Raw genomic sequence first — 24,969 nt, 5'->3', positions numbered from 1 at the left:
AGAATCTGGTGCCCCAACTGGGACTAGAACCCGGGGTGCCGGCACCGTATGTGGAGGATTAGCCTAGTGAGCCGTGGCGCCGGCCTGTTTTGCATTTTTTTAAAAATTGATTTACATTCAATAAATACAGTGTACTTCAAATCCACTTACAGTACACAAGTGAATGCCTTTTGATAATTGGGTACACCTATGCAGTCACAATACAGAGAATCCCCATTCCCAGGAGACTGCCTGTCACTGTGTAGTTTATCTTTCTATACCCACCCCAGGGACCAAGGATCTGCTTGCTTGATTTCTATTATCAGCTATTATCAAATTGCTTTTTTTTTTTTTTAAAGAAAAATTATTTGAAAGGCAGAGCATTAGATAAAAGAGAGAGAGAGCAACAGAGAGCAAGGGAATGAGAGACAGAGATGCTATCTTCCAAATAAATGCTGGTTCACTCCCCAAATGGCTGCAACAACCAAGACTGAGCCAGGCAGAAGCCAGAAGCCAGGAGCCAGGAGCCCTATCTGGGATGCCCACTGGTTCACAGTCCAAAGGCCTGCAACAGTTAGGGCTGGGCCTGGCTGAAGCCAGGGGCCAGGGGTCAAGAACTCAATCTGGGTCTCTTACATGGGTGGCAGGGACCCACCCACTTGAGCATTGCCTGCTGCTTCCTTGGGTACACATTAGCATAAGCTGAAGTGAGGAGTGGAGCTGGGACTTGAACCCAGCTATTCTGATATGGGATGTGGGTAGTGTCTTAACCACCAGGTATTCCTTTGTAAACTGCTGATTTCTTTGAGATATTGTCTCCATAAGCTTTTCATAAAACATCAAGTATTTCACCATTTTTGCAACCAAGTGACATTATAAGTTCTTTTATGTGTTTAAAAAAGATTTATTTTATTTATTTGAAAGGAGACAGAAAGAGAGAGAGAGAGAGAGAGATTGAATCTTCCTTCACTGGCTCACTCTCCGATGGCTGCAACAGGTGAACAGGTCGCCCTGGACCTGGCACTCTGATGTGGAATGCCAGTGTCACAGGCAGTGGCTAAACCCACTGCACACAAAATCAGCCCCCTCTTGCTTCGATCTGGACAGAATTCATGTAGCTCTTCCAGGGGCTCTTTCAAACCGATGTCTTATCCTTCATGGTGCTTCAAACTAGATCCTGATCAGGTGTGAAAACAAGTTAGCATGAGTTTATTTTGGTGCAAAAAATGTTTATATCCACACACACAGTTTTTCCCTAATACACATTCTCCATGAATGTTTTGGAGTCCCCCTCATGTACTTTCATTTCTCTCGGGTAAACACCTAGGAGTAGAATGCGGTATGTTGAATTTTTTAAAGAAATCACCAAATTGTTTTCTTTTTTCGACAGGCAGAGTGGACAGTGAGAGAGAGACAGAGAGAAAGGTCTTCCTTTGCCGTTGGCTCACCCTCCAATGGCCGCCACGGCCGGCGCGCTGCGGCTGGTGCACGGCACTGATCTGATGGCAGGAGCCAGGTGCTTCTCCTGGTCTCCCATGTGGGTGCAGGGCCCAAGCACTTGGGCCATCCTCCACTGCCCTCCCGGGCCACAGCAGAGAGCTGGACTGGACGAGGGGCAACTGGGACAGAATCCGGCACCCCGACCGGAACTAGAACCCGGTATGCCGGCGCCGCAGGTGGAGAATTAACCTATTGAGCCACGGCGTCGGCCCCAAATTGTTTTCTTACAAAGGGGAAATAACATTTGCTTTCCCATTATTCAGCTTCCTCATCAGCACTTAGAATTGCCAAGTTTTACAATTTTAGCCATTACAATGGTTGATAATGGTATCACATCATGGTTTTTAGCTACATTTCCCTGATGACAAATAATACTGACATTTTCATATGCTTATTGTTCACTTTAATCAATTAATTTTAAAAATTATTTTATTTGTTTGTGGCTGGCGCCGTGGCTCAATAGGCTAATCCTCCACCTGCGGTGCCGGCACACTGGGTTCTAGTCCCAGTCGGGGCGCCGGATTCTGTCCCGGTCGCCCCTCTTCCAGGCCAGCTCTCTGCTGTGGCCTGGGAGTGCAGTGGAGGATGGCCCAAGTGCTTGGGTCCTGCACCCGCACGGGAGACCAGGAGAAGCACCTGGCTCCTGCCTTCGGATCAGCGCGATGCACCGGCTGCAGCGCGCCGGCCGTGGCAGCCATTGGAAGGTGAACCAATGGCAAAAGGAAGACCTTTCTCTCTGTCTCTCTCTCTCACTGTCCACTCTGCCTGTCAAAAAAAAAAATTTTTTTTTAATTATTTTATTTGTTTGAAAGGCAGACACCTTTCCCATCCAGTGGTTCACTTCCCAAATGCCTGTAGCAGCCAGGCTGGACCAGGCAGAAGTTGAGAGCCCAGAACTAAATCCAAGTCTCTCATGTGGGTGGCAGGGACTCAGATCATCACATGCTGTCTACCAGGGTGAGCATTAGCAGGAAGGTAGGATGGAGAACCGAGCTAGGACTCAAACCTGGGTACTCTGATATGGGATGTAGCAAACACCCACCTCTGGTCATTTTAACAAGTCTTTTTATGAATGTCTGTTCAAATATTGAAAAACTGGTTTATTTATGTTATTGTTGAGTTGTAAGTTTTTAATTTTAAATGTGTTATATTTTTTTTAATTTTGTTTTTTTGACAGGCAGAGTGGACAGTGAGAGACAAAGACAGAGAGAAAGGTCTTCCTTTTTCCATTGGCTCACCTCCCAATGGCCGCCGCGGCCTGTGCACCGCGCTGATCCGAAGCCAGGAGCCAGGTGCTTCTCCTGGTCTCCTATGGGGTGCAGGGCCCAAGCACTTGGGCCATCCTCCACTGCACTCCCTGGCCACAGCAGAGAGCTGGACAGGAAGAGGAACAACGGGGACAGAATCCAGCGCCCCAACCGGGACTAGAACCTGGTGTGTTGGCGCCACAGGCGGAGGATTAGCCTAGTGAGCCACGGCGCCAGCCTAAATGTGTTATATTTTTCTAATGTTTGTGGTTTGCCTTTTTTTTTTTTTTTAAGATTTATTTTATTTATTTGAAAGTTACAGAGGGAGGGGAAGGGGGAGGGGGGGGAGAGAGTGTGTCTTCTACCCGCTGGTTCACTCCCCAAATGGCCACAACAGCCAGAGCTGAGCTAATCTGAAGCCAGCAGCCAGGAGCTTCTTTCAGCTCTCCCATGTGGGTGCAGGGGCCCAAGGACTTGAATTGCCATCTACTGCTCTCCCAGGCCGTTAGCAGAGAGCTGGGTCAGCTGGGACTTGAGCCAGTGCCCATCAGTATGGGCCCCCTTTTTTGTTTTCTTAATGGAGTATTTGGAAGAACGAAAGTTTTAAATGATAAAGTCCAGTTTATCAATTTATTCATTACAAAAATGCAATGCATTTTTTTGATGCTGTTGTTCTATCTAGGAAATTATTGCCTACTATCTAGTCACAAAGATTTCCTTCCTTCCTTCCTTCCTTCCTTCCTTCCTTCCTTCCTTCCTTCCTTCCTTCCTTCCTTCCTTCCTTCCTTCCCTCCCTCTTCCTTTCTCTCTCTTTCTTTCTTTCTTTCTTTCTTTCTTTCTTTCTTTCTTTCTTTCTTTCTTTCTTTCTTTCTTTCTTTCTTTCTTTCTTTCTTTCTTTCTTTCTTTCTTTCTTTCTTTCTTTCTTTCTCTTCTTTTTCCTTTTTTCTCCACCACCTTCTCCTTGTCTTATTCTTTCTTTAAAAATCTTTTTTGTATGGATCTTAGTGGAGAATGGGACTGGGAATGGGAGAGGGAGGATGAGAGGTGGGAGGGCAGGTATGGTGGGAAGAATCACCATATTCCTGAAGTTGTAATTATGAAATGCATGATGGCCGGCGCCACGGCTCAATAGGCTAATCCTCCACAGTACGGTGCCGGCACCCCGGGTTCTAGTCCCAGTCGGGGCACTGGATTCTGTCCCGGTTGCCCCTCTTCCAGTCCAGCTCTCTGCTGTGGCCCGGGGGTGCAGTGGAGGATGGCCCAAGTGCTTGGGCCCTGCACCCCATGGGAGACCAGGAGAAGCACCTGGCTCCTGGCTTCGGATCAGCGTGGTGCGCCGGCCGCAGCGGACATTGGAGGGTGAACCAATGGCAAAAGGAAGACCTTTCTCTCTGTCTCTCTCTCTCTCTCACTGTCCACTCTGCCTGTCAAAGAAAGAAAGAAAGAAAGAAAGAAAGAAAGAAAGAAAGAAAGAAAGAAAGAAAGAAAGAAAGAAAGAAAGAAAGAAAGAAAAAGAAATGCATGAAGTCTGTATTCCTTAAATAAAAGGTTTCTTTGGGGCAAAAAATGAAAAAAAAAACTTGTTTGTGGGGGCCAGCACTGTGGCATAGGTTAAGCCTCTGCCTGCAGTGTCGGCATCCCATACAGATGCCAGCCAGAATGTGTCCCGGCTGCTTCTTTTCTGATCCAGCTCTCTGCTTATGGTCTTGGAAAGCAGTGGAAGATGGCCCAAGTGTCTGGGACCCTGCACTTGTGGGGGAGACCCTGAGAAAGCTCCTAGCTCCTGGCTTCAGATCGGCCCAGCACTAACCACTGCAGCAATTTGGGGAATGAACCAGAGGATAAATATTTCAAATAAATAAATAAAATTTTTTGTCTCTATATGTTTTTTGGTTATTTGGTCATTTCCTTAGATTTCCCTATTTTGTTACTATATTCTTTGCCTACCATATCAGATCTCTCTCTTTTTTTTTTTTAAATCCAAGGCACTCTGATATGAGATAATGGTGTTTTTATTTTTTATTTATTTATTTTTTAAATTTATTTGACAGGTAGAGATATAGATAGTGAGAGAGAGAGACAGAGAGAAAGGTCTTCCTTCCGTTGGTTCATTCCCCAAATGGCCACTACGGCCGGAGCTGCGCCGATCCGAAGCCAAGAGCCAGGGGCTTCCTCCTGGTCTCCCATGCGGGTGCAGGGCCCAAGCACTTGGGCCATCCTCCACTGCCCTCCCGGGCCACAGCAGAGAGCTGGACTGGAAGAGGAGCAACTGGGACTAGAACCCGGCACCCATATGGGATGCCGGCGCTACAGGCGGAGGATTAGCCAAGTGAGCCATGGCGCCAGCCCCCATATCATATCTCTTATCAATTATCATTTTGTATCATAAATTCATTCTTGGGGCTGGCAGTATGGTGCAGCAGGTTAAAGCCCCAGCCTGCAGTGTTGGCATCCTATATGGGCACCGGTTTTGAGTCCTGGCAGCTCTTCTTCTGATCCAGCTCTCTGCTATGGCCTGGGAAAGCAATAGAAGATGGCCCAAGTCCTTGGCCCCTGCACCCATGTGGGAGACCTGGAGGAAGTTCCTGACTCCTGGCTTCAGATCGGCACAGCTCCGGCCATTGTGGCCAAGTGGGGAGTGAACCAGCAGACGGAAGACCTCTCTCTCTCTACCTCTCCTTCTCTCTCTGTGTAACTCTGAGTTTCAAGTAAATAAATAAATTTAAAAAAATTTATTCTCAAGAAGTTCCTTTGGTGACAGGTGGTGATAATTTTGTTTTTATTTGCTAGCTTGCTGGAACCACTTTGCTACAAATTTTTAACTTGGAAATATTCAGGCACCACAATTAATATAAATTCTAGCTTTACATCCATCTGAAGTCTGCTTTTAACATGAATTCTGATAAGAAACTTAAGAGCTCAGTTATGTATTTGAGAGAGAGAGAGAGAGAGAGAAATCTCAAGTTCTTCTATCTGCTTGTTCACTCCCCAAATGAGCACAATGTGGTTAGGGCCAAAGCTGGGAGCCAGGAACACAATCCAAGTCTCCTACATGGTTGGCAGGAACCCAGTTACTTGGTCCATCATCACTGCCTCCCAGGGGCATCATTGGCAGGAAGCTGGAGTCAGCAGTCAGAGCTGGGAACTGAAGATAGGTACTCCCTATGGGCCAACAGTGTCTTAACCATCCAAGCTAAATACCGGCTTCTTCACAGGAAACTTTTGCTGTATATTTAGCAGCCTGAGTCAAGGAAGGAAATGGCAACTGTATGTTTCTGTGGGGACAGAGGGGAGAAGGGAAGGGAGTAGCACTTGAATTTTATTTTCTGTTTACCTTTCTACTGCAGATGCTTGTTTGCAGTGGTCCTAGCTTTATGGAGGAAACTTCGATCTGAATTTTCACTTTGCACTGGACTAGGCTTTGGACAAAGGTGCTGGGACTTACTTGTTACAACTGAAGCTATGGGACACTTGAATTTGGTGAGGTCCCCTGATAGGTAGATGTATCCAGTGCAGCCAGCATCTTCAGCACTCATATGCATATCTAGATTTCTGGCTGTCCTTGTGTTGGGCTTTTAAGGTTTTTCTTCACTTTCTTGCTAGCTCAATGGTGCACTTAAGGAGCCTTTAAAAAACTTTTATTTTATTTAAGAGGTGGAGGAAAGAGAGTGAGCACGAGAGAGTGAGATGCCACCAGCTGGTTCACTCCCCAATGCCCACAACTCCCAGGGCTGGACCAGGCTGAAGCTGGGAGCCCAGAACTGAATCCAAGTCTCCCTCATGGGTGGCAGGGATCCAGCTACTTGAGTCGCCACTGCAGCCTCCAGGGTGTGCATTAGCAGCAGGCTGGAACTGGAAGTGGATCTAGGACTTGGACCCAGGCACTCCAATATGGGATGAGTCGAGAAGTTAGACTGGACACTCCATCAGTAAAGAAAGAAAAGGACAAAGTCTGAGTGAAAGTGAATTTGCTCCAAAAAACCTGTGACATCATTGTCAGGGAACTAAAAGGCGCATAAAAGACGCGGTGAGTGAGAGAGGAACCACTTGCTCTGTGGGAAGAAGGCGTGGCCATGGCCGGCGCCTACGATGCGAACGTTCGCATTCCCAGCGACGCGGACTGAACATCTTCCTGGGATTCCAGACACTTTCGTGGACTGGATGGCCACGAAGAATGGACTCTGAGGACAGCGACATGGATTTAAGTCAAATCGAGCAACCTCGGCTGACCATTACCGAGAAGTTCACAGGGAATTTCTGAAGGAATGCAGAAAGTTAACGAAATCCAACCTAAACAATTTTACACAATTTGAACCATCTCCACGCTTTTATCAGAACCGTAGGTATGAAGAGCAAGGCTCTATAGCATGCCATGTGCCTCAAATTCTAAACAAATTCAGAATTTCCGTCTCAGAATGTCGAGCCCAGGATTCTATTGGATGGCCATCATCAAAAATTCAAATCTAGAAGGAGCCAATCAGATTCGAGATCAGGCCTATATTCCTGCCTACCCTCTGGGAAAGAGCCAACCAGAATTGGCAGTGGGCGTGGACTAACATGGAAGAGTATATAAGGGCGGCTCTGCCTCTGGTGGAACGCGAGTGTCCTGTAGAGGATCGCCCGACGGACGTGCCGTCTAAATTCTCACCAGATAGTTTCTCCGAGGACTCCGGTCCTGTGACCAGAACCAAAATCAGTCAGAAATATATGGCTGTGGTGAACTGGCACGTGGAAAACGGCACCACGTCAGGAAAACCATGGATGCAGGAGAACAGCAAGTCTTACCTCAGCTTCAGCTCGACCAAGAACGCCAGGAGCCAAATCAGGTCGGCCCTGGACAACTTCACCAAGGTCATGGGCCTGACCATAATGGTTCTGGACTGCCTGGTGGGGGTGCTGGCTCTGCCAGACACTGCCAACGGCCGGACCCACCAAATCCTACAGATGAGCGGCTGCCATCGGGCCTGTGCCGGCAGCGTGTGGGCGGCATGGTGTCCTTGCCAATACGGCAGACGAAACACCACCTGGTTGTTTGGACCTGTGACCACGCGAAGGAGCAGTATCGCGGAGGCTACTGCCCGTGCTGCTCCCTGCTATGGTTGCGCCAAATGGACAAATGAGATCTTTCCCTTCAGGGGCTGCGTCGAGCAGATGACCATCTGGTGGGAGGAGGAAAAGAGGACGGCCACGGTGGTGGACGCCGTCAAGGCCACTCCCAGGGGCGGCAAGGTCCGTGCAGACCAAATATGCAAATCCTCCGCTCAGGTGGAACCGACTCCCGCCGTCGCCGTTGCCGTCATCACTGGCAACGCCGACATGGGCATGGGCGCGGTGGCCGATGGGAAGCCGACAAACTCCCAACACCAGCAACGGCTCCAGGACCAGAGGTCCACGTTTGAACGTACCCGACGTTTGACGCCTGGCTTTGGCGAACGTTTGCCTAAACGAGAAGCCAAAAGCTTTTTCCGTTGGGTTTCCGATCCCATGACTGACGTGACTCTTGAGTTCTTCGTCGGGAAGACCGAGTCAGAGGGAAGGCCCGCCCCTTCCGGTGATGGAAAGAATAGAAGGCCGGCGGAAAAGCCCGCTCTTGCGTTCGAGCCCCACGTTCCTTCTGCCTCTGGAAGGTATGTATCCCCATGTTCTGAGCACTTGCGGTTGGGTACGGTGAAATATCCATGGAAAGGCTGTGAATGTGTGAATACGGCTCTTAACATGTGCTTTATTCATGGAAAATTGGGTTGTTTTGAGGGTTTTCTTTCTGAAACAATTTCAGACCAAAAATGAAAGTTCTGACTAAAACGAATCTGATCAAAAAGAGTACGTCAAATTATGTTTATTATTATATTTATTATTTGATTGTAGTGCTTGTAAATTCTCCATTTTGATTTAGTTGACTGTGTTCAAAAACAAGATGATTATTTAAACCTAGTTTATGTTTGCTGCTGATTTCATTTCAGACTTGGCGGAGGATAAACTCCCTTATGACTTTGAAGAGTGGCTTGGTCTTGAGTCGGGTACCCCAAAATTCAAAGCCAATCAACAGCATCAAGACTCTGCTATAGTCTTGATGTTACCCGGATGTAAATATGTAGGCCCTGTCAATGGTCCAGACAAGGAAAAGCCTGTCAGTCAGGTAGAGACCACTGTTCTTGCTGCTCTCAGGGTACAACGAGATAATCCGTACCTCAAGTACAACCACATGGACACCTAGTTCCAAGAGGTACTCAAAGACACCTCTTCTAGAGGTGATCTCAGCAAGGCTGTTTCCCAGGCCAAAAAAGTGGATAGTGGAATCCTTCGGTCTGGTTGAGGAAAGCAACATGGCCCTGGGTAAAAAGAGACCTCTGCCTGAAGAGAAGACTCTAGAACAGGCTCATGGTTCTGGTCCTGAAAGTCTTAAAATACTTTTCGAAAAAAGAAGTTAAACACTGTCAATGCTAGAGCAGTATCCTCCTCACACGTAGCCTCCTCAGATGCACCTTAAATTTGGGCTCTACTACAATGTCTGCAGGAGGAGGTGTACCAATGGGTGATAATAACCAAGGTACCATGGTACTCAGATGGGCACTGAGGTTCCAAATGGATGGGGAACACCATGTCCACCCGAACCTGGGTCCTGTCCAGCTACAACAATTACCTCTACCAACAAATCTCCAGTATCAGAACAGCCAGAAATGTCAGTGCCCACTTCAGGTGCAGCACCTCCTGGGAATACTTGAACAGGTTCCACTGCCACTGCAGCCTCCGAGACTGGCAAAGACTCATCAACAACCACTGGGGAGTCTGTCCCAAGACTCTCAAAGTCAGAGTCTTTAATATACAAGTCAAAGAAGTCATGACTTGCCAACAACCTCACGCCCATGGTCCACGTCTTTGCTGATTCTGAGTATCAGGTCCCCTACCTTCTGGGCAGTGCAACAGGGGGCTGCCTGCCGGTGTTCCTCCAGAGGCCTTTACACTCTTGCAGTGACGATGACAACACCGACAGTCCTATAGATAGAAGCACCCTTTACTCCCTGGTGTACTTTCCTGGCAAGATGCTGAAGCCCAGCAACAACTCTGAATTTGCCTTCCAATTTGAAGAAGTGGCCCTCTATTCAAGATTTGTACCCAGTGAGCTTTTCAACAAACTGGCTAATCTGCAGGTTGATCAATACTTGTGGAAGCTGTCAATTCAGGAACACCCATCTTCAAAGTTTCCAATTGGCAAAACATACCAAAACAGCCTGAGCAGAGCTGTATATAAAACACAGGCTCAGAACACTGCCTAAGAACAAATTTCAACCAAACTGTCAGCAGCAACAATCGATTCTTCTGAATAACTATAATTATACCTCAAAACCAGGACCAGATATAATAGTCACCCATCAAGACGGAACTAATTTTGTTCCTAGGACATCACCATGATTTTTCAATGATGATAAGATTGTACTAAGGGACACACCCTTACTCTTGTTTCTGAGTTACTTATTACTTGATGAGAGTGTAACAACAGCCACCAGCCCTCAGGTTTACAACAATGCTGACAGAGTGACCACCAACAACCAAAGTGTATCAACAGCTCTTAGAACAGGTCTCTTTAATCACTGAGGAACCATACCCGGTCCTGCCTGGATGTCATGAGACATCTATCATCAGGGACCTATTTGAACCAAAATTCCGATACCAAAGAACATTTCCATCCCAGTCCTCATTTGGGTGAATTTGGACTCAAAAAAACCACCACGCATGTTGCTTATTAAGAACTGTTCCTGGAAATGTGACTGCTTTCACAGATAGGCAATCTTCTCATCACCCAGTATGCAACCATTTCAGTGCCAATGGAGATGACCTAGAGACTCAGGGAAGAAATTTCTAAGAGGTAGAATCCAGAGATGCAGGACACTAACAACTACAAGAGCCCAACCTACGTGGATTTTGTCCCCTCAGATCAGGGAGTGTACAGAAGTACCCGAACTACCTAACCAAGCCTTGTAATTATGTTTTCAATAAACCGTTGTATTCGTTTCAGTTACTTACAGCCTTAGGTGTTTTTATTTCCTATATGTAATTCCCTATGGTGCTTTCTCCCTTTCCTTCAATTTCCTGATGACAGGATATCCAGTCTTCCTTCTTTTCACTCACTCACTAGTGCAAAGCTGCACTAGGGCCCCTATTCTGCATATTGCAAGGACTAATACACTGCATGCTTAATCCACAAAGAATTTCATCAAAGAATTTTCACAGTGATTTTAGCTTTTATATTTAGTTATGTGCAGGGCTTTGGCCCATTTAACCCTGACTTCTGTGTATAGTGTAAGGTAATGTTTGATGCCTGCTTTTTCCCATATGGATGACCTACCACTATTTTACTTAGGTGTATAACAGGTATCTCAAACAGAAAGTGTTCAAGACCGAACTCCAATTTTCCTTCTCTTCTGTCTCTAAAAATCCACATTTACCTTCAAAATACATCCCAACTGATATACACTATAATGTGGATGAACCTTAAAAACATTATTCCACGTAAAAGAAAAGACACAAATGGCCAAATATTGTATGATTCCATTTATATGAAATATTCAGAATAGACAAACCCATACTGACAGAAAATTGACTAGTGACTACCTCGAGGTGGGGGAGTTGGAGGCAAATTGTTAATGGGTATGGAGGTAACAGGAATATTCTAAAATTGACAGTGATGATGGTTGTACAACTTTTTGAGTGTAACAGAAATCACAGAATGGTACCTTTTTTTTTTTTTTTTTTTTTTTTTTTTTTTTTTGACAGGCAGAATGGACAGTGAGAGAGAGAGACAGAGAGGAAGGTCTTCCTTTTCCGTTGGTTCACCCCTAATGGCCACTGCAGCCGGTGCACTGCCCTGATCCGAAGCCAGGAGCCAGGTGCTTCTCCTAGTCTCCCATGCAGGTGCAGGGCCCAAGGACTTGGACCATCCTCTACTGTTCCCCCACCCCCGGGCCATAGCAGAGAGCTGGACAGGAAGAGGAGGGACTGGGACAGAATCTGGCGCCCCAACTGGGACTAGAACCCGGTGTGCCGGTGTTGCAGGCAGAGGATTAGCCTATTGAGCCGCGGCTCCGGCCAGAATGGTACCTTTTTTTTTTTTTTTTTTATTTAATGTGCATAAATTTCCAAAGTACAACTTATGGATTACAATAGCTTCCTCCCCCCCGTAACTTCCCTCCCACCCACAACGCTCCCCTCTTCCCCTCCCTCTCTCCTTCCCCTTCACATCACGATTAATTTTCAATTATCTTTATATACAGAAGATCAATTTAGCATATGTTAAGTAAAGATTTCCACATTTTGCTCCCACACAGAAACACAAAGTGTAAAATACTATTTGAGTACCAGTTATAGCATTAATTAAACACCTAAGAGTAATTGTGTATTAATTACAGAGTTCAACCAATAGTTTTAAGTAGAATATAAAATGCATCTTTTGTATTGTTGTGGCTTCCTCCACCCCCCCCACCTCCCTCCCTCCCGTGGCCCTCCCCTCACCCACTCCCTCTCCCATCCCACCCTTCATCACGTTTCATTTTCAATTACAGAATGGTACCTTTTACAACAGAGGATTGTAGTGTAAATGAACTCTAAGTAGTACTATTTAAAAATATACCTGGGGACTGGTGCTGTGGTGTAGCAGGTAAAATTGCCACTGTGGCATAGGAGGTAAAGCCACTGCCTGCAGTGTCAGCATCCCATATGGGCACTGGTTCAAGTCCCAGCTGCTCTACTTCTGACACAGCTCCCTGCTTATATGCCTGGAGAAGCAGCAGAGGATGGCCCAAGTGCTTGGGCCCCTGCTACCCATGTGGGAGACCCGGAAGAAACTTCTGGCTCCTGGCTCCTACTGACCCAACTCTGGCTATTGTGGGCATTTGGGGAGTGAACCAGGGATGGGAGATTTCTCTGACACTCTGCCTTACAAATAAGTAAATCTTACAAGAAAAAAAAATATATCCAGGGGCAAGTATTGTGACACAGCAAGTGTGCCTGGTTTGAGTCCCTACTTACTGCTTCACTTAAAAAAAAAAAAAAAAAAAAAAAAAAGATTTATTTTATTTATTTGAAAGAGTTACAGGGGCCAGCACTGTGGCATAGTGGATAAAGCCACCACCTGCGGCACCAGCATCCACATGGACGCCGGTTCGAGTCCTGGCTGCTCCACTTCCGGTCCAGTTCTCTGCTATGGCCTGGAAAAGCAATAGAAGATGGCCCCAAGTCCTTGGGCCCCTGCACCCATGTAGGAGACCTGGAGGAAGCTTCTGGCTCCTGGCTTCAGATTGGCTCAGCTCCAGCCATTGTGGCCATTTGGGAAATGAACCAGAGGATGGAAGATACTCTTCTCTCTCTCTTTCTGTAACTCTGCCTTTCAAATAAGTAAGCAAATAAATCTTGAAAAAGAGAGAGACAGTGAGAGAGGTCTTCCATCCTCTGGTTCATTTCCCTAGTGGCCACAATGGCTGGAGCTGAGCCAATCTGAAGTCAGGAGGCAGGAGCTTCTTCCAGGTCTCCCACGTGGGTGCAGGGGCCTAAGGACTGCAGGCTGGGGCTTTAACCTGCTGTGCCACAGCAGCAGCCCCACTGTGACACTTTTGATCAAGCTTCCTGTTAATACCCCTGGGATGCAGCAGATGGTGACCCAAGTCCTCGGACTCCTGCCACTTTTTAGGTTCAGGTCTTGGCCTGGCCCAGTCCTGGCTCAGCCCTGACTCTTGCTGGCATTTGAGGAATGAACCAGTAGATAGAAGATCTTCCTCTCCCTCTCAACTTCTTTGTCATTCTACCTTCTCCTTCTCCTTCTTCTTCTAAGATTTATTTATTTGGAAGGCAGAGTTACAGAGAGGCAGAGACAGAAAGCGGACTTCCATCTGCTGGTTCACTCCCGAAATGGCCAGAGCTTGGACTATCTGAAACCAGGAGCCAGGAGCTTCCTCCATATCTCCCATATGGGTGCAGGGCCCCAAGGACTTAGGCTATCCTCTACCACTTTCCCAGACCACAGCAGAGAGCTGGATTGAAAGTAGAACAGCTAGGGATTTGAACCAGTGCCCACATGGGATGCTGGTACTGCAGGCGGCGGCTCCACCTTCTATGCCACAGTGCCGGTCTCCATTTTACCTTTTAAATCAATCAATCTTTTTAGTTTTTTTAAACAAGAGATTTATTTATTTATCTGAAAGGCAGAGTTACAGAGCAGCAGAAGTAGAAAGAGAGAGAGAGAGAGAGAGGTATCTTCCATTCACTTCTTCACTCCCCACTAAAATGGCCATAATGGCTGGAGCTGGGCCAATCCAAAGCCAAGAACCAGGAGCTTCCTCAGGGTCTCCCATGTGGATGCAGGGGCCCAAAGACTTGGACCATCTCCTTCTGCCCAAGTACATTAGCAGAGAGCTGGATTGGAAGTGGAGCAGTCAGGAGCTGAACTGGCACCCATATGGGATGCCAGCACTGCATGCTGAGGCTTTACCTGCTATCCCCTCAATCAGTTAATCTTAAAAGTAAATATATCCAGGGGCTGGTATTGTGGTGTAGCAGGTGAAGCCACTGCCTGTGATACTAGCATCCTATAACAAGGAGCTCGTTCAAGTCCCTGTTGCTTCGTTTCTAGTCCCGGCAACTTTGCTTCCTGTCCAGCTTCCTGCTAATGCTCCTAGAAAGGCAGCAGATGATGGCCCAAGCGCTTGGGCCACAGTCACCCATGTAGAAGACTGAGAGTCCTTGGCTTTTGCCTGACCCTAACTTGGTCGTAGCAGCCATCTGAGGAGTGAACCAGTAGATGGAGGAGCTCTCTCTCTCTTTTACTCTTTCAAAAAAAAAAAAAAAAATCCAATGTCTATGACCAATGGTCTGCACCACCACTGCTAACTCAGGAGTTCAGGCCACCACCAGCTCTTAGCTGCGTCATATCATCACCTTTTAGGAACTGGCTTCCTACCATCCTAATCAAAACAGGGCAGCCAGCACAACCCTGTTAAAACTAAAATAACCATAGCAAAACAAAAAATACCTAAATAAGATCATAGCTCTCTTCTGAAGATTTTCTCTTTAACTCAGGATAAAAATCAAAGACCTGGCCGGCGCCGCGGCTCATTAGGCTAATCCTCCGCCTGCGGCGCCGGCACCCCGAGTTCTAATCCCGGTCGGGGCGCTGGATTCTGTCTCAGTTGCTCCTCTTCCAGTCCAGCTCGCTGTTGTGGCCGGGGGTGGGGGGCAGTGGAGGATGGCCCAAGTGCTTGGGCCCTGCACCCACATGGGAGACCAGGAGGAAGCACCTGGCTCCTGGCTTTGGATCGGCACAGCACGCTGGCCGCAACACGCCAGCCGTAGCGGCCATTTGGGGGGTGAACCAACAGAAAAGGAAGACCTTTCTCTCTGTCTCTCTCACTGTCTAACTCTGCCTGTCCAAAAAAAAAGAAAAAAAAAAACCCATACAAAAAAAAAAAAAAAAAATCAAAGACCTAGCTCCTGCTGCCTTCCAGACAGCAAACCCCTCTCCCCTCCCCAAGTTCATGTTGCTCAGAGCCCCTGTGCCTGAAAGCTACCAGCAACCATCTGACCACAGTGCCTGGGCACCAGCTGCTCACCCATGCACTGGCTTGCCTCACTCCCTCAACTCCTCTTTTTTAAAAATTTTATTTATTTGAAAGGCAGAGTTAGAGCTAGAGCTAGAGCTAGAGCTAGAGAGAGAGAGAGAGAGAGAAACAGAGAGATCTTAAATCTGCTGGTTCATTCCCCAAATGGCCACAACAGCTGGGGCTAGGCCAGGAGCCAGGAGCTTCCACATGGGTGGCAGGAGCCCGAGCTCCTTGGCCATCTTCTGCTGCTGTCCTAGGCGCGTTAGCAGGGATTTGGATGGGAAGTGGAGTGGCTGGGACTCAAACCAGTGCCCATACAGGATGCTGGTGCTGCAGACAGAGGCTTAATTTTCTACGCCACAGTGCAGGCCCTCAAGTCTTTAATATTTTGCCCTAAGGTCACCTTTCTAAATCACTATATTTATAATAGAAATGTTCCCATCTCCAGTATAAGTTATTCCCTTTCATTTTAAAATTTTTATATAGTACTTAAGATTTTCCAGTTTTTAATGTACTTATTTATTTATTTTTAAGATTTATTTATTTATTTGAAAGTCGGAGTTACACAGAGAGAGAGGAGAGGCAGAGAGAGAGAGAGAGAGAGGTCTTCCATCCGCTGGTTCACTCCCCAATTGGCCTCAACAGCCCAGAGCTGCACCCATCTGAAGCCAGGAACCAGCAGCTTCTTCCAGGTCTCCCATGTGGGTGCAGGGGCTCAAGGACTTGGGCCATCTTCTACTGCTTTCCCAGGCCATAGCAGAGAGCTGGATCGGAAGTGGAGCAGCCGGGACTCGAATCAGTGCCCATATGGGATGCTGTCACTGGAGGTGGCAGCTTTACCCGCTACGCCACAGCGCCAGTCCCTATAATTTACTTGCTTAAAAAAATTGTTTCAGGGCCTGCACTGTAACACAGTAAGCCAAGCATCCCGCCTGTAACGCTGGCATCCCATATGGATGCCAGTTTGTGTCCTGGCTGTTCCTCTTCTGATCCAGCTTTTTGCTATGGCCTGGAAAAGCAGTGAAAGACAACCCAAATGCTTGAGTCCCTGCACCTGTGTGGGAGTGTGGGAGATCCAGAGGAAGCTCCTGGCTCCTGGCTTCAGATCGGCCCAGCTCTGGATGTTGTGGCCATATGGGGAGTGAACCAGCAGATGGAAGACCTTTCTCCGCCTTCCCTCTCTGTAACTACCTCTCAAATAAATTTTAAAAATCTTAAAAAAAAAAAAAGAAATTCTTTCACAAGCAAAATGTAAGCTCCACAGAATAGGAATTTCATTTGTTTTGCTGTTTTTTTTTTTTTTTAAAGATTTACTTACATATCTGAAAGGCAGAGTTAGAGATCTTCCATCTGCTGGTTCATTCCCCAAATGGCTGCAACTGCTGGAGCTGGGCTGATCTGAAACCAGGAGCCAGGAGCTTTCTTTGGGTCTGCTATTAGGTTCAGGAGCCTGAGTACTTGGGCCATCTTCTTCTGATTTCCCATGCCATTAGCAGGGAGCTGAATTGGAAGTAGAGCAGCCAGGACTTGAACCATATTCAATGCCGGCGCTGCAGGAGGTGGCTTTTACCAGTTGTGCTGCAGCATCAGCCCCCTTGCTGTTGGTTTTATCCCAGATTCCAAGAGCAGTGCTTGACCTAGTATGTGTTCAATAAATATGCATTTAATAGGGTAGCTGTTTGGCACAGCAGTTAAGATACCATTGGAGGGGCCGGCACTGTGGCACAGTGGGTTAACACCCTAGCCTGAAGCACCGGTATTCCATATGGGCACCAGTTCTTGTCCCGGCTGTTCCACTTCCAGTCCAACTCTCTGCTGTGGCCTGGGATAGCACAAGAGGATGGCCCAAGTCCTTAGGCCCCTACACCAGCGTGGGAGACCAGAGGAAGTTCCTGGCTCCTGGCTTCCAATCAGCACAGCTCTGGCCGTTGCAGCCAACTGGGGAGTGAACCAGCGGATGGAAGACCTCTGTCTCTCTCTGCCTCGCCTCTCTCTGTGTAACTCTGACTTTCAAATAAATAAAAATAAATCTTAAAAAAAAAAAAAAAAAGATACCACTGGAGATTCCATATCAGAGCACCTGATTTGAGTACCAGCTTCTCCGCTTCCAATTCAGCTTCCTGCTAATGCATACCCCGAGCAGATGATGGCTCAAGTAGTTGTATCCCTGCCACCTACGTGGAATACCTGAATTGGGTTCTGGGCTCCCGGCTTCAGCCTGCTTTAGCCTTGGCTGTTGCAGGCATGTGGGGAATGAACCAGCAAATGGAAGATTTCTCTGTCAGTCTGCCTTTCAAATAAAATGAAAATAAATGAACAGATTTTAAAAATACATGTATATAACAAATATGCAAGTCAAATTCTTCTTTGGTGCCCTAAATATCTTATAAATGTTCTGAGCTTTGGGCCTGATACCAAGGGCCTCAGGTCTCGCTTGTCCCTGGTGGTCCACCAGGGTACAGGACAGCATCCCACTAGTGCCCTCCTGCCACTCAACAGCCTACCTTCCTCTTCTCCCTTTCATGGACAATTAGCACACTCCAGACCATGTGGGGCAACACGCCATGTCCCCTGCCCCCAATACTTCCTGTAGAGATCACCTGAAGAACTCAAAAAATAAAGCTTTATTTCCAAAAAATGGCAGGCAGGACTGGACTTTAAGATTGTTCTCCAAGGTGGTAATTTATTTATTCATTTCAGTACATCAGTCTTTTTAAAAACACAAAAGATGTTTGTTTATTTATTTGAAAGGCAGAACACCACAGAGCAAGAGAGGGAGAAACAGAGAGAGATTCTCCTATCTGCTGGCTCACTCCCCAAATGACTGCAACAGCCAGGTCTGGGGCAGGCCAAAGCCAGGAGCCAGGAGCCAGGAGCCAGGAGCCAGGAGCCAGGAGCCAGAAACTCCATCCTGGTCTCCCACATGGATGGCAGGGGCCAAGCACTTGTGTCATCATCTGCAACCTTCCCAGGGGCACTAGCAAGGAGCCAGATTAGAAGCAGAGTGGCTGGGACTAGAACTGGAACTCTGATACAGGATGCCAGCATGACAAACAGTGGTTTAACCCACTGTGCCACAGGCTGGCCACTGTTGGCCTTGAAGTGTGAGGCATGGATTCAAAAATTAACCTGCTATGAAAAATAAAGCCCTATTTCTTCCACACCTGAGCTGTGGTTTGGAGTTCCTGTCTTCTGCAGGCCTTGGGGAATTACCTGTATTTCCACTCTGGGGGTCAGCAGCGTGTGCGGGCAGAGCTGGCCTTTACTTTCAGCTCTGTCCTCACCCAGGTTTTTGGTTTGTCATGAGGATTAACTGTTCTGCCTAAGGAGTAGGTATCCTACCACAGATGGGTGATGTGAGCAGTCCCACAGGCCCTCAGCCTTAGAAAGAACCCAAGACTTATGGAAGGCTCTGCTGCTACCATCTTGCAATTCTTGCATTCTGAAAAGGGGATCTTGCATTTTCATTTTATACTGGGCCCTACAAATGATGGAGCCAGCCCTGATCCTGCCTCTGGCAGGGTGCATTACAATCCACAGCACAGCAGCTGGGACTGGTACATTCTCTGTCCACCACACCCTCCAAAACCCACCTGCTAAGATGTGTTCCCAAAGGGCACCATCTTGATCCCCTGTGTTCACCGTGGCCCAGAACCCTCGCTGGAGGCTACCATAGGCAACAGCTCCAGGAAGCCACTGTTGTACATTCCAGGGTCATTGCTGAGGACGGTGTTGAAGGTATTACACATATGACAGAAGCTTTCTCTCTGACCTTAGCAGGTGGAATTAGCTGCCTTCTCAAGTGGGTTGGGTTTTGTTTTTAGAAAAAATGTAGGGGTCAGCACTGTGACGTAGCAGGTAAAGCTGCCTCCTGCACTGCCGGCATCCCATATGGGCACCAGTTTGAGTCCCAGCTGCTCCACTTCTGATCCAGCTCTCTGCTATGGCCTGGGAAAGCAGTGGAAGATGGCCCAAGTCCTTGGGCCCCTGCACCTGCGTGGGAGACCCAGAAGAAGCTCCTGGCTTCAGACTGGCGCAGCTCCAGCTGTTGTGGCCATCTGGGGAGTGAACCAGTGGATGGAAGACCTCTCTCTCTCTCTCTAATTCTGCCTTTCAAATAAATAAATAAATCTTAAAAAAAAAATGTTAGGGAGACAGTCACGTAATTCTTTGTTGTCTTCACTATCTTGCTGTTAAAACACTGAGGGCCAACTCTGCCACACAGCATACATTTGGTTACAGCCCTCATTTTCAGCTCCATTTATCCTTTTGCCCCTATTCTTTATCCACTGGTCTAAAATTTTATCTTATCATACCCATTTTTAAAAATCATCTCATACCTTTCAAGGAAAAAATTAAATCAATAAATGGCACTCACTAAAATCAATCAAACCTGCAAGGTTAAGCACCTTCTTCCTATAAAGTCCCTATAAAACAAGAAGATATTTCAGGAGCTCCTCACACAGTACCAGTCACAACAGAATTCTGGCAGGAGAGTGACTGGGGCGGTCCCGTGGAGTCATGGGACCTGCTGCGCAGGGGCTCGAGCCTGGTGTTGAAACGTCGCCAACCTGGCAGGCCCTGTGACATCAAATCAGCTGCTCGGGGCTCTGGGCAGGAGATCACGACACCCTTCTTCCTCTTTCTCAGAAGCAGACGATCCAGGTCAACTCATGGCCTCTGCACACATAAATGCCCAGTGTCTTTTCCTGATACCCAACTGCAGCACAATTAGTCCAGTTGGCTGCCCTAACTCGAGCACAGGAAGCCGGCCATGAAGTTAACTGGCTATGCCTGTGACTGGCTCTTTGGAGCGCCACAGGAGGAAGGGGTGGATGAGGAGCAGGCCTCGTTACCGAACTCCGAGAACGGTCCCTGATGTTTTCTGAAGAGACACAGGGGGAGAGGGAGGAAGGGGGAGATGGAGAGGAAAAAGGAGAGGAAGACGAGGAGGGGAAGGGAGAGGGAAGAAGGTTTTCTAATTTTTTTTAATCTACCATAAAATATTTACTTATCAAAATAAGAAAATTTGTTTACATTTGCCCAAAGTCATCTCACATATCTCCAGAAGTAAGACCACACTGTGGGACACAGTGAAGGAGAGATCTGATCCCGTGTCAAGCTGTTGGCTGCAGTGGGACTCGGATATACACACTTCATCACAGACTGAGACATCACTGAATACCTTAAATGCACCTGACCAAGACCAGTGAGCACCTCAGCTCACACCGGTCTACTGATTCCACCTTAATTCACGCAAGCAGACCAGCTGGTTTTTCTCCTGTTTCAAGCAATTCACTTAGCAATTTTCACACTGATCTCCTCACTCCTACATTTAAATGTATAAATGGGTAACTATGCTGAGATAATGTGCCACTTCCAAAGAATAGCTAATGTAGGTAGATCTAGGGGAAAAAAAAAGTTTTGAAAAACAAAATAATCACAAGTTAGAGTCTACAGCTTTTAAACTATTCCTATGCTTCTAGGTTGCTTCAAATAAAACTAAGCCTTTTACATGGAAAGCCAAGACACTGTGGCAAAAACGACCTGAATGAAAGATCTAGGTGAACAAGATCCCAGCAGAAAGAACGGGCCATCAAAGAAGGAGGCACCTTCCTCTGAAGGGAGGAAGGAACCTCCACTGTGATATGGCCTTGACTAAATAAGTTCAGAGCTGGTGAACTCAAGGGGCTTCAATCCTCAACAGCTCATGGCAAGAGCCTCAGGTGATTACTGACGTCATAAATAAGAGTGTCTATTGTTAAATCAACAACAGGAGTCACTGTGCACCTGCTCTCCACGCAGGATCTCAGTCCTTAATGTGTTTTACTATGAGAATTAACGGAAAAACTACTAGTCAAACAGTACTCTGTATCTTGTGCGGTTGTGTGGGTGCAGTCTGTTGAAATCTTTGCTTAGTGTATACTAAGTTGATCTTCTGTATATAAAGGTAATTGAAAATTAATCTTGATGAAGAGTGGGATGGGAGAGGGAGTGGGAGATGGGATGGCTGCAGGAGGGAGGGAGGTTATGGAGGAAAAAGCCACAACAATGCAAAAGTTGCATTTCGTAAATTTACATTTATTAAATTAAAAAAAATTTTAAAAAGTCTTTTCCACAAAAAACAAAAAAAAACAAAAAAAAAACAAAAAACAAAAAACCTAAGCCTTTGAAACAAATATACAGGGACTGGCGATGTGGTGTAGCAGGTAAAGCTGCTGCCTGCAGTGCCGGCATCCTATATATAGAACTCACTTTCGAGTCTGGCTGCTCCACTTCCAATCCAGCTCTTTGCTATGGCCTGGGAAAGCAGTAGAAGATGACCCAAGTCCTTGGGCCCCTGCGCCCACGTGGGAGACCCAGAAGAAGCTCCAGGCTCCTGGCCCCTGGCTCCGGATCACCACAGCTCTGGCTGTTGTGGCCACAGGGGAGTGAACCAGCAGAGAAAAGACCTCTCTCTACCTCTGCCTCTCCTCCTCTCTCTGTGTAACTCTAACTTTCAAATAAATAAATCTTTAATATATATATATATATAAATGTGGATAGCACAGTGTTAAAGCTGACAATTGCCTTATGAACAGCACTTGCTCATTGGGTTTACCAGTACAGGAAAGTCTTGTTTAGAAAACATCAGCAAATGTTGTGGCCACATGAAATCTGGATTCCAACATGGGCTACTAGTCTCCCTAGGTATCCCTGTAGATCTGAGTATCCTGATGGAAAGAAGAGAGGACGCTCACCAGAAAGGGAGCTTTTACAGCAAGCCTGGGGTGAAGGGAGAGGCGGAGGGAGTAAATCTGTCTAGCAGGTGGAAAGGGGGCTGGTGGCATCTGGGGACGGCATAACGGGAGAAGAAAGCAAGAGGGGAAAAAACTGGAAACGTAAATGTTCTGCAAGGTCGAGAACAAGTCTGTCTTATCAGCAACAAAGTGCGGAGGAAGTATGGCGGAGCACGAACTGGAAGCGGGGCGCTGGGAAAGCTAAGCTCTAGGGCTTCACACGCAGGGGATGAGGAGTTCACCAGACCCCGGGCGCCCCAATTCACGGCTGGAGGAGGAGCATGTGGCAGGAGAAGGGAGGCCAGACGTGGGGCTGCGGCTGGGCTTCGTCCCCGGGGGGAGGGGGTACGGGAGCTGAAGGGCTGTGGCAGGTGCCCTCTCTGGCTAGGGTCACAGCAGCCCAATGGCAACATTAACAGGCACACCTGGAGATGTCCAGGCTCTAGCGAACCGCCACACGGGAGTCAGATGCCCCCCACCCCGGTGACGGAGAGAGCAGACGGCAAACAGGGCTCCTACAGATACTGGAAGGTTTGGGGCCAGCACTGGGGCGCGGGGTGTTAGGCCAGGAGCCCCGGCTGCTCCACTTCCCATCCAGCTCCCTGCTAAACGCGCCTGGGAAGGCAGTGGAAGATGGCCATGTGGGGAGCGACCAGTGGATGGAACATCTTTCTCTCAGTAACTCTGCCTTAAATAAATCAACCTTAAAAAAAAAAAACAAAAAAAAACAAAAAAAAAACTGACCCTCAAGTTGAAATCGGACACGGCCCCCTGATGGCTGATCTTAAGAAACCTAAGAAAGCTTGATAAGTTTCAGAGGCGGCTGCGGACGACCCATCTGCTGGGCTGGAGACAGAGCAGGGGAAGTGGGGTCCCCACCGCGGCCACAGGAACCCAGCAACGTGACACGCCGGTGGTGGCCTCGGAGTTCCTTAAACGCGCAAAAAGCACAACTCAGCAGTCACGCGCCTGATGGAGAAAGAACTGCGGGAGCGCGGGGCAGGGGCGAGGGCGGCGCCCCGCGTGCGGGCCTGGGAACACTGCCAGGACGCCGCACCCCGGCCGCCCGGCAGCGCCCCAGAGCTGCTCGCGTTCCCCGGAGCCGCTGGCCCCGGCCGGAAGGACCTAAGCTGGGGGCTCCCTTCAGCTGTCGGGGCCCTCACGTCTCCCACCTGTCTGCAGTCAGTGGCTCCCCGAGGAACGCGGTCACCCCGGCTCTTCTCCCTTGCGGCTGTTGAGCGAGCTTCTCTCATTGGATAATTCGAACACGGAGCGTTGCGGCGAAAGGAATGCTGGGGGTTGTAGTTCCTGCGGCTCTCCTGCGGGGCCGAGATGGGGTGGGCGTGGTCGCAGGGCGGCCACAGGCGGGCCGGGGCCGCGCGTGCGTGCGGAGGGGCAAGGGCCCCCTCCCCGTCAGACTTGGCGAGTGTCTCTGGGGAGTGAGGTATAAAACGGAAAAGGAGAAAATGGCGTGAAGAGAGCTTCCACTTCTGCTTCGACTCTGTTGGGCTCTGTTTCACGTACTGGTGTTTAGCGCGGTCGCAGGATGAGGCGTCCACCCCAGGAGCGCTCACTTGCAACGATGTACTTTTCTGTGTTGCTCAAAATTACGATCACAAGCCAGCATTATGAAGGAAATAGGACGGGGCCAGGTGTGATCAGATTCAGGGATTTTGTTGGAGAAATTAAAACAAGGTTACTGGGTAAAATGCAGAATGTTCAGCTAAATGTGATTTTCAGATAAACAGTGAATAACTTTCTAAGACAGAGAGGTCTTCCATCTGCTGGTTCGCTCCCCAAATGGTCGCAAAGGCTGAAGCCAGGAGCCTGGAGCTGCCTCCAGGTCTCCCACGTGGCTGCTGGGACCCAAGCACTTGGGCCATCTTCCGCTGCTTTCCCAGGCACATTAGCAGGGAGCTGGATCAGAAGTGGAGCATCTGGGACTCCATATGGGATGCTGGCACTGGCCCCAACTTTTAACTTTTTACCGACTGGCCACTTAGGTGTTGGGTGCACACAAGTGTTGTGGTGCAGCAGGTTAGCCCACCGCCCAGGAGCAGGAGTGTACTTTCTGGACGCCTTGGATCAAGTCCCAGCTGCTGCATTCTGATCGGCTCCCTGCGAATGCACCTGGGAGGCAGCAGAAGATGGTCCGAGTACTTGGGCCCTGGTTACCCACTTCGGAAACCCAGATGGAGTTCCTGGCTCCTGGCTTCAGCTTGGCCCAGACCGGGCTATTGCAGCTATTGGGGGAGTGAAGCAGATGATGGAAGATATCTCTGTCTCTCCTTCTCTGTCAATCTGCCTTTGAAATAAATAATCTTTTTCAAAAAGCATACGAGCTATCCCACTTCTGCGAGTTTACCCTAAAGAAGTGGAAACATAGGCCCCCACCAAACATGTTCACAAGTGTTCATAGCAGCGTTTGCTGACAACAGCCAAAAGCAACCTCAGTTAGTAGATGAACAAACTGGCAATCAAACATAGAAATAATACTCAGCAATAAAAATTAACAAACTCTTGATCTATATTGTATAGATGAATCTCAAAAACGTTACGCTGAGTGACGAACTTCTACAACAGTCGACGTGGACCTGGTGTGTCAGAAGAGATCGGGTATTGGCAGGGGCTGAGGCTAGCCTGCAAAGAGGAGAGAGGACTTTCTGGGGTAAGAAGAAGTTCCATATTTGGAGAGTGGTGATGTTTATACAGGTGTATACAGCTGTCACAACTTACTGAACGCTACTGGAAACAGGTGTATTTTATTGCATGTAAATTATACCTTAGATCTAAAACACCCCCTTTCCCTCCAAAAAAAAAAATTCACCAGGATAAACTGCACCAAATGGTAGTGAATTAGTATCATGAGTCTAGAAC

General features: G+C 47.9%; 1 long non-coding RNA gene across 1 annotated transcript; it reads right to left on the bottom strand.

The window, feature by feature from the left end:
- Positions 1 to 871: 871 nt before the first annotated feature.
- Positions 872 to 23,442, bottom strand: LOC149121744 (uncharacterized). The gene is made up of 2 exons (XR_016222539.1): positions 23,265 to 23,442; positions 872 to 1,156 (listed from the first exon to the last, which is right to left on the bottom strand). It is a non-coding gene; the product is annotated as an uncharacterized LOC149121744 (long non-coding RNA).
- Between the last annotated feature and the right edge of the window lie 1,527 nt (positions 23,443 to 24,969).

The sequence above is a fragment of the Oryctolagus cuniculus genome, chromosome 16 (genome assembly GCF_051225735.1).
Source record: "Oryctolagus cuniculus isolate XC-2025 breed Fujian yellow rabbit chromosome 16, ASM5122573v1, whole genome shotgun sequence".
Lineage (NCBI taxonomy): Eukaryota > Metazoa > Chordata > Mammalia > Lagomorpha > Leporidae > Oryctolagus > Oryctolagus cuniculus.
The sequence above is the reverse complement of the archived record's forward strand: the minus strand, read 5'-3'. Positions and strand labels throughout refer to the sequence as shown.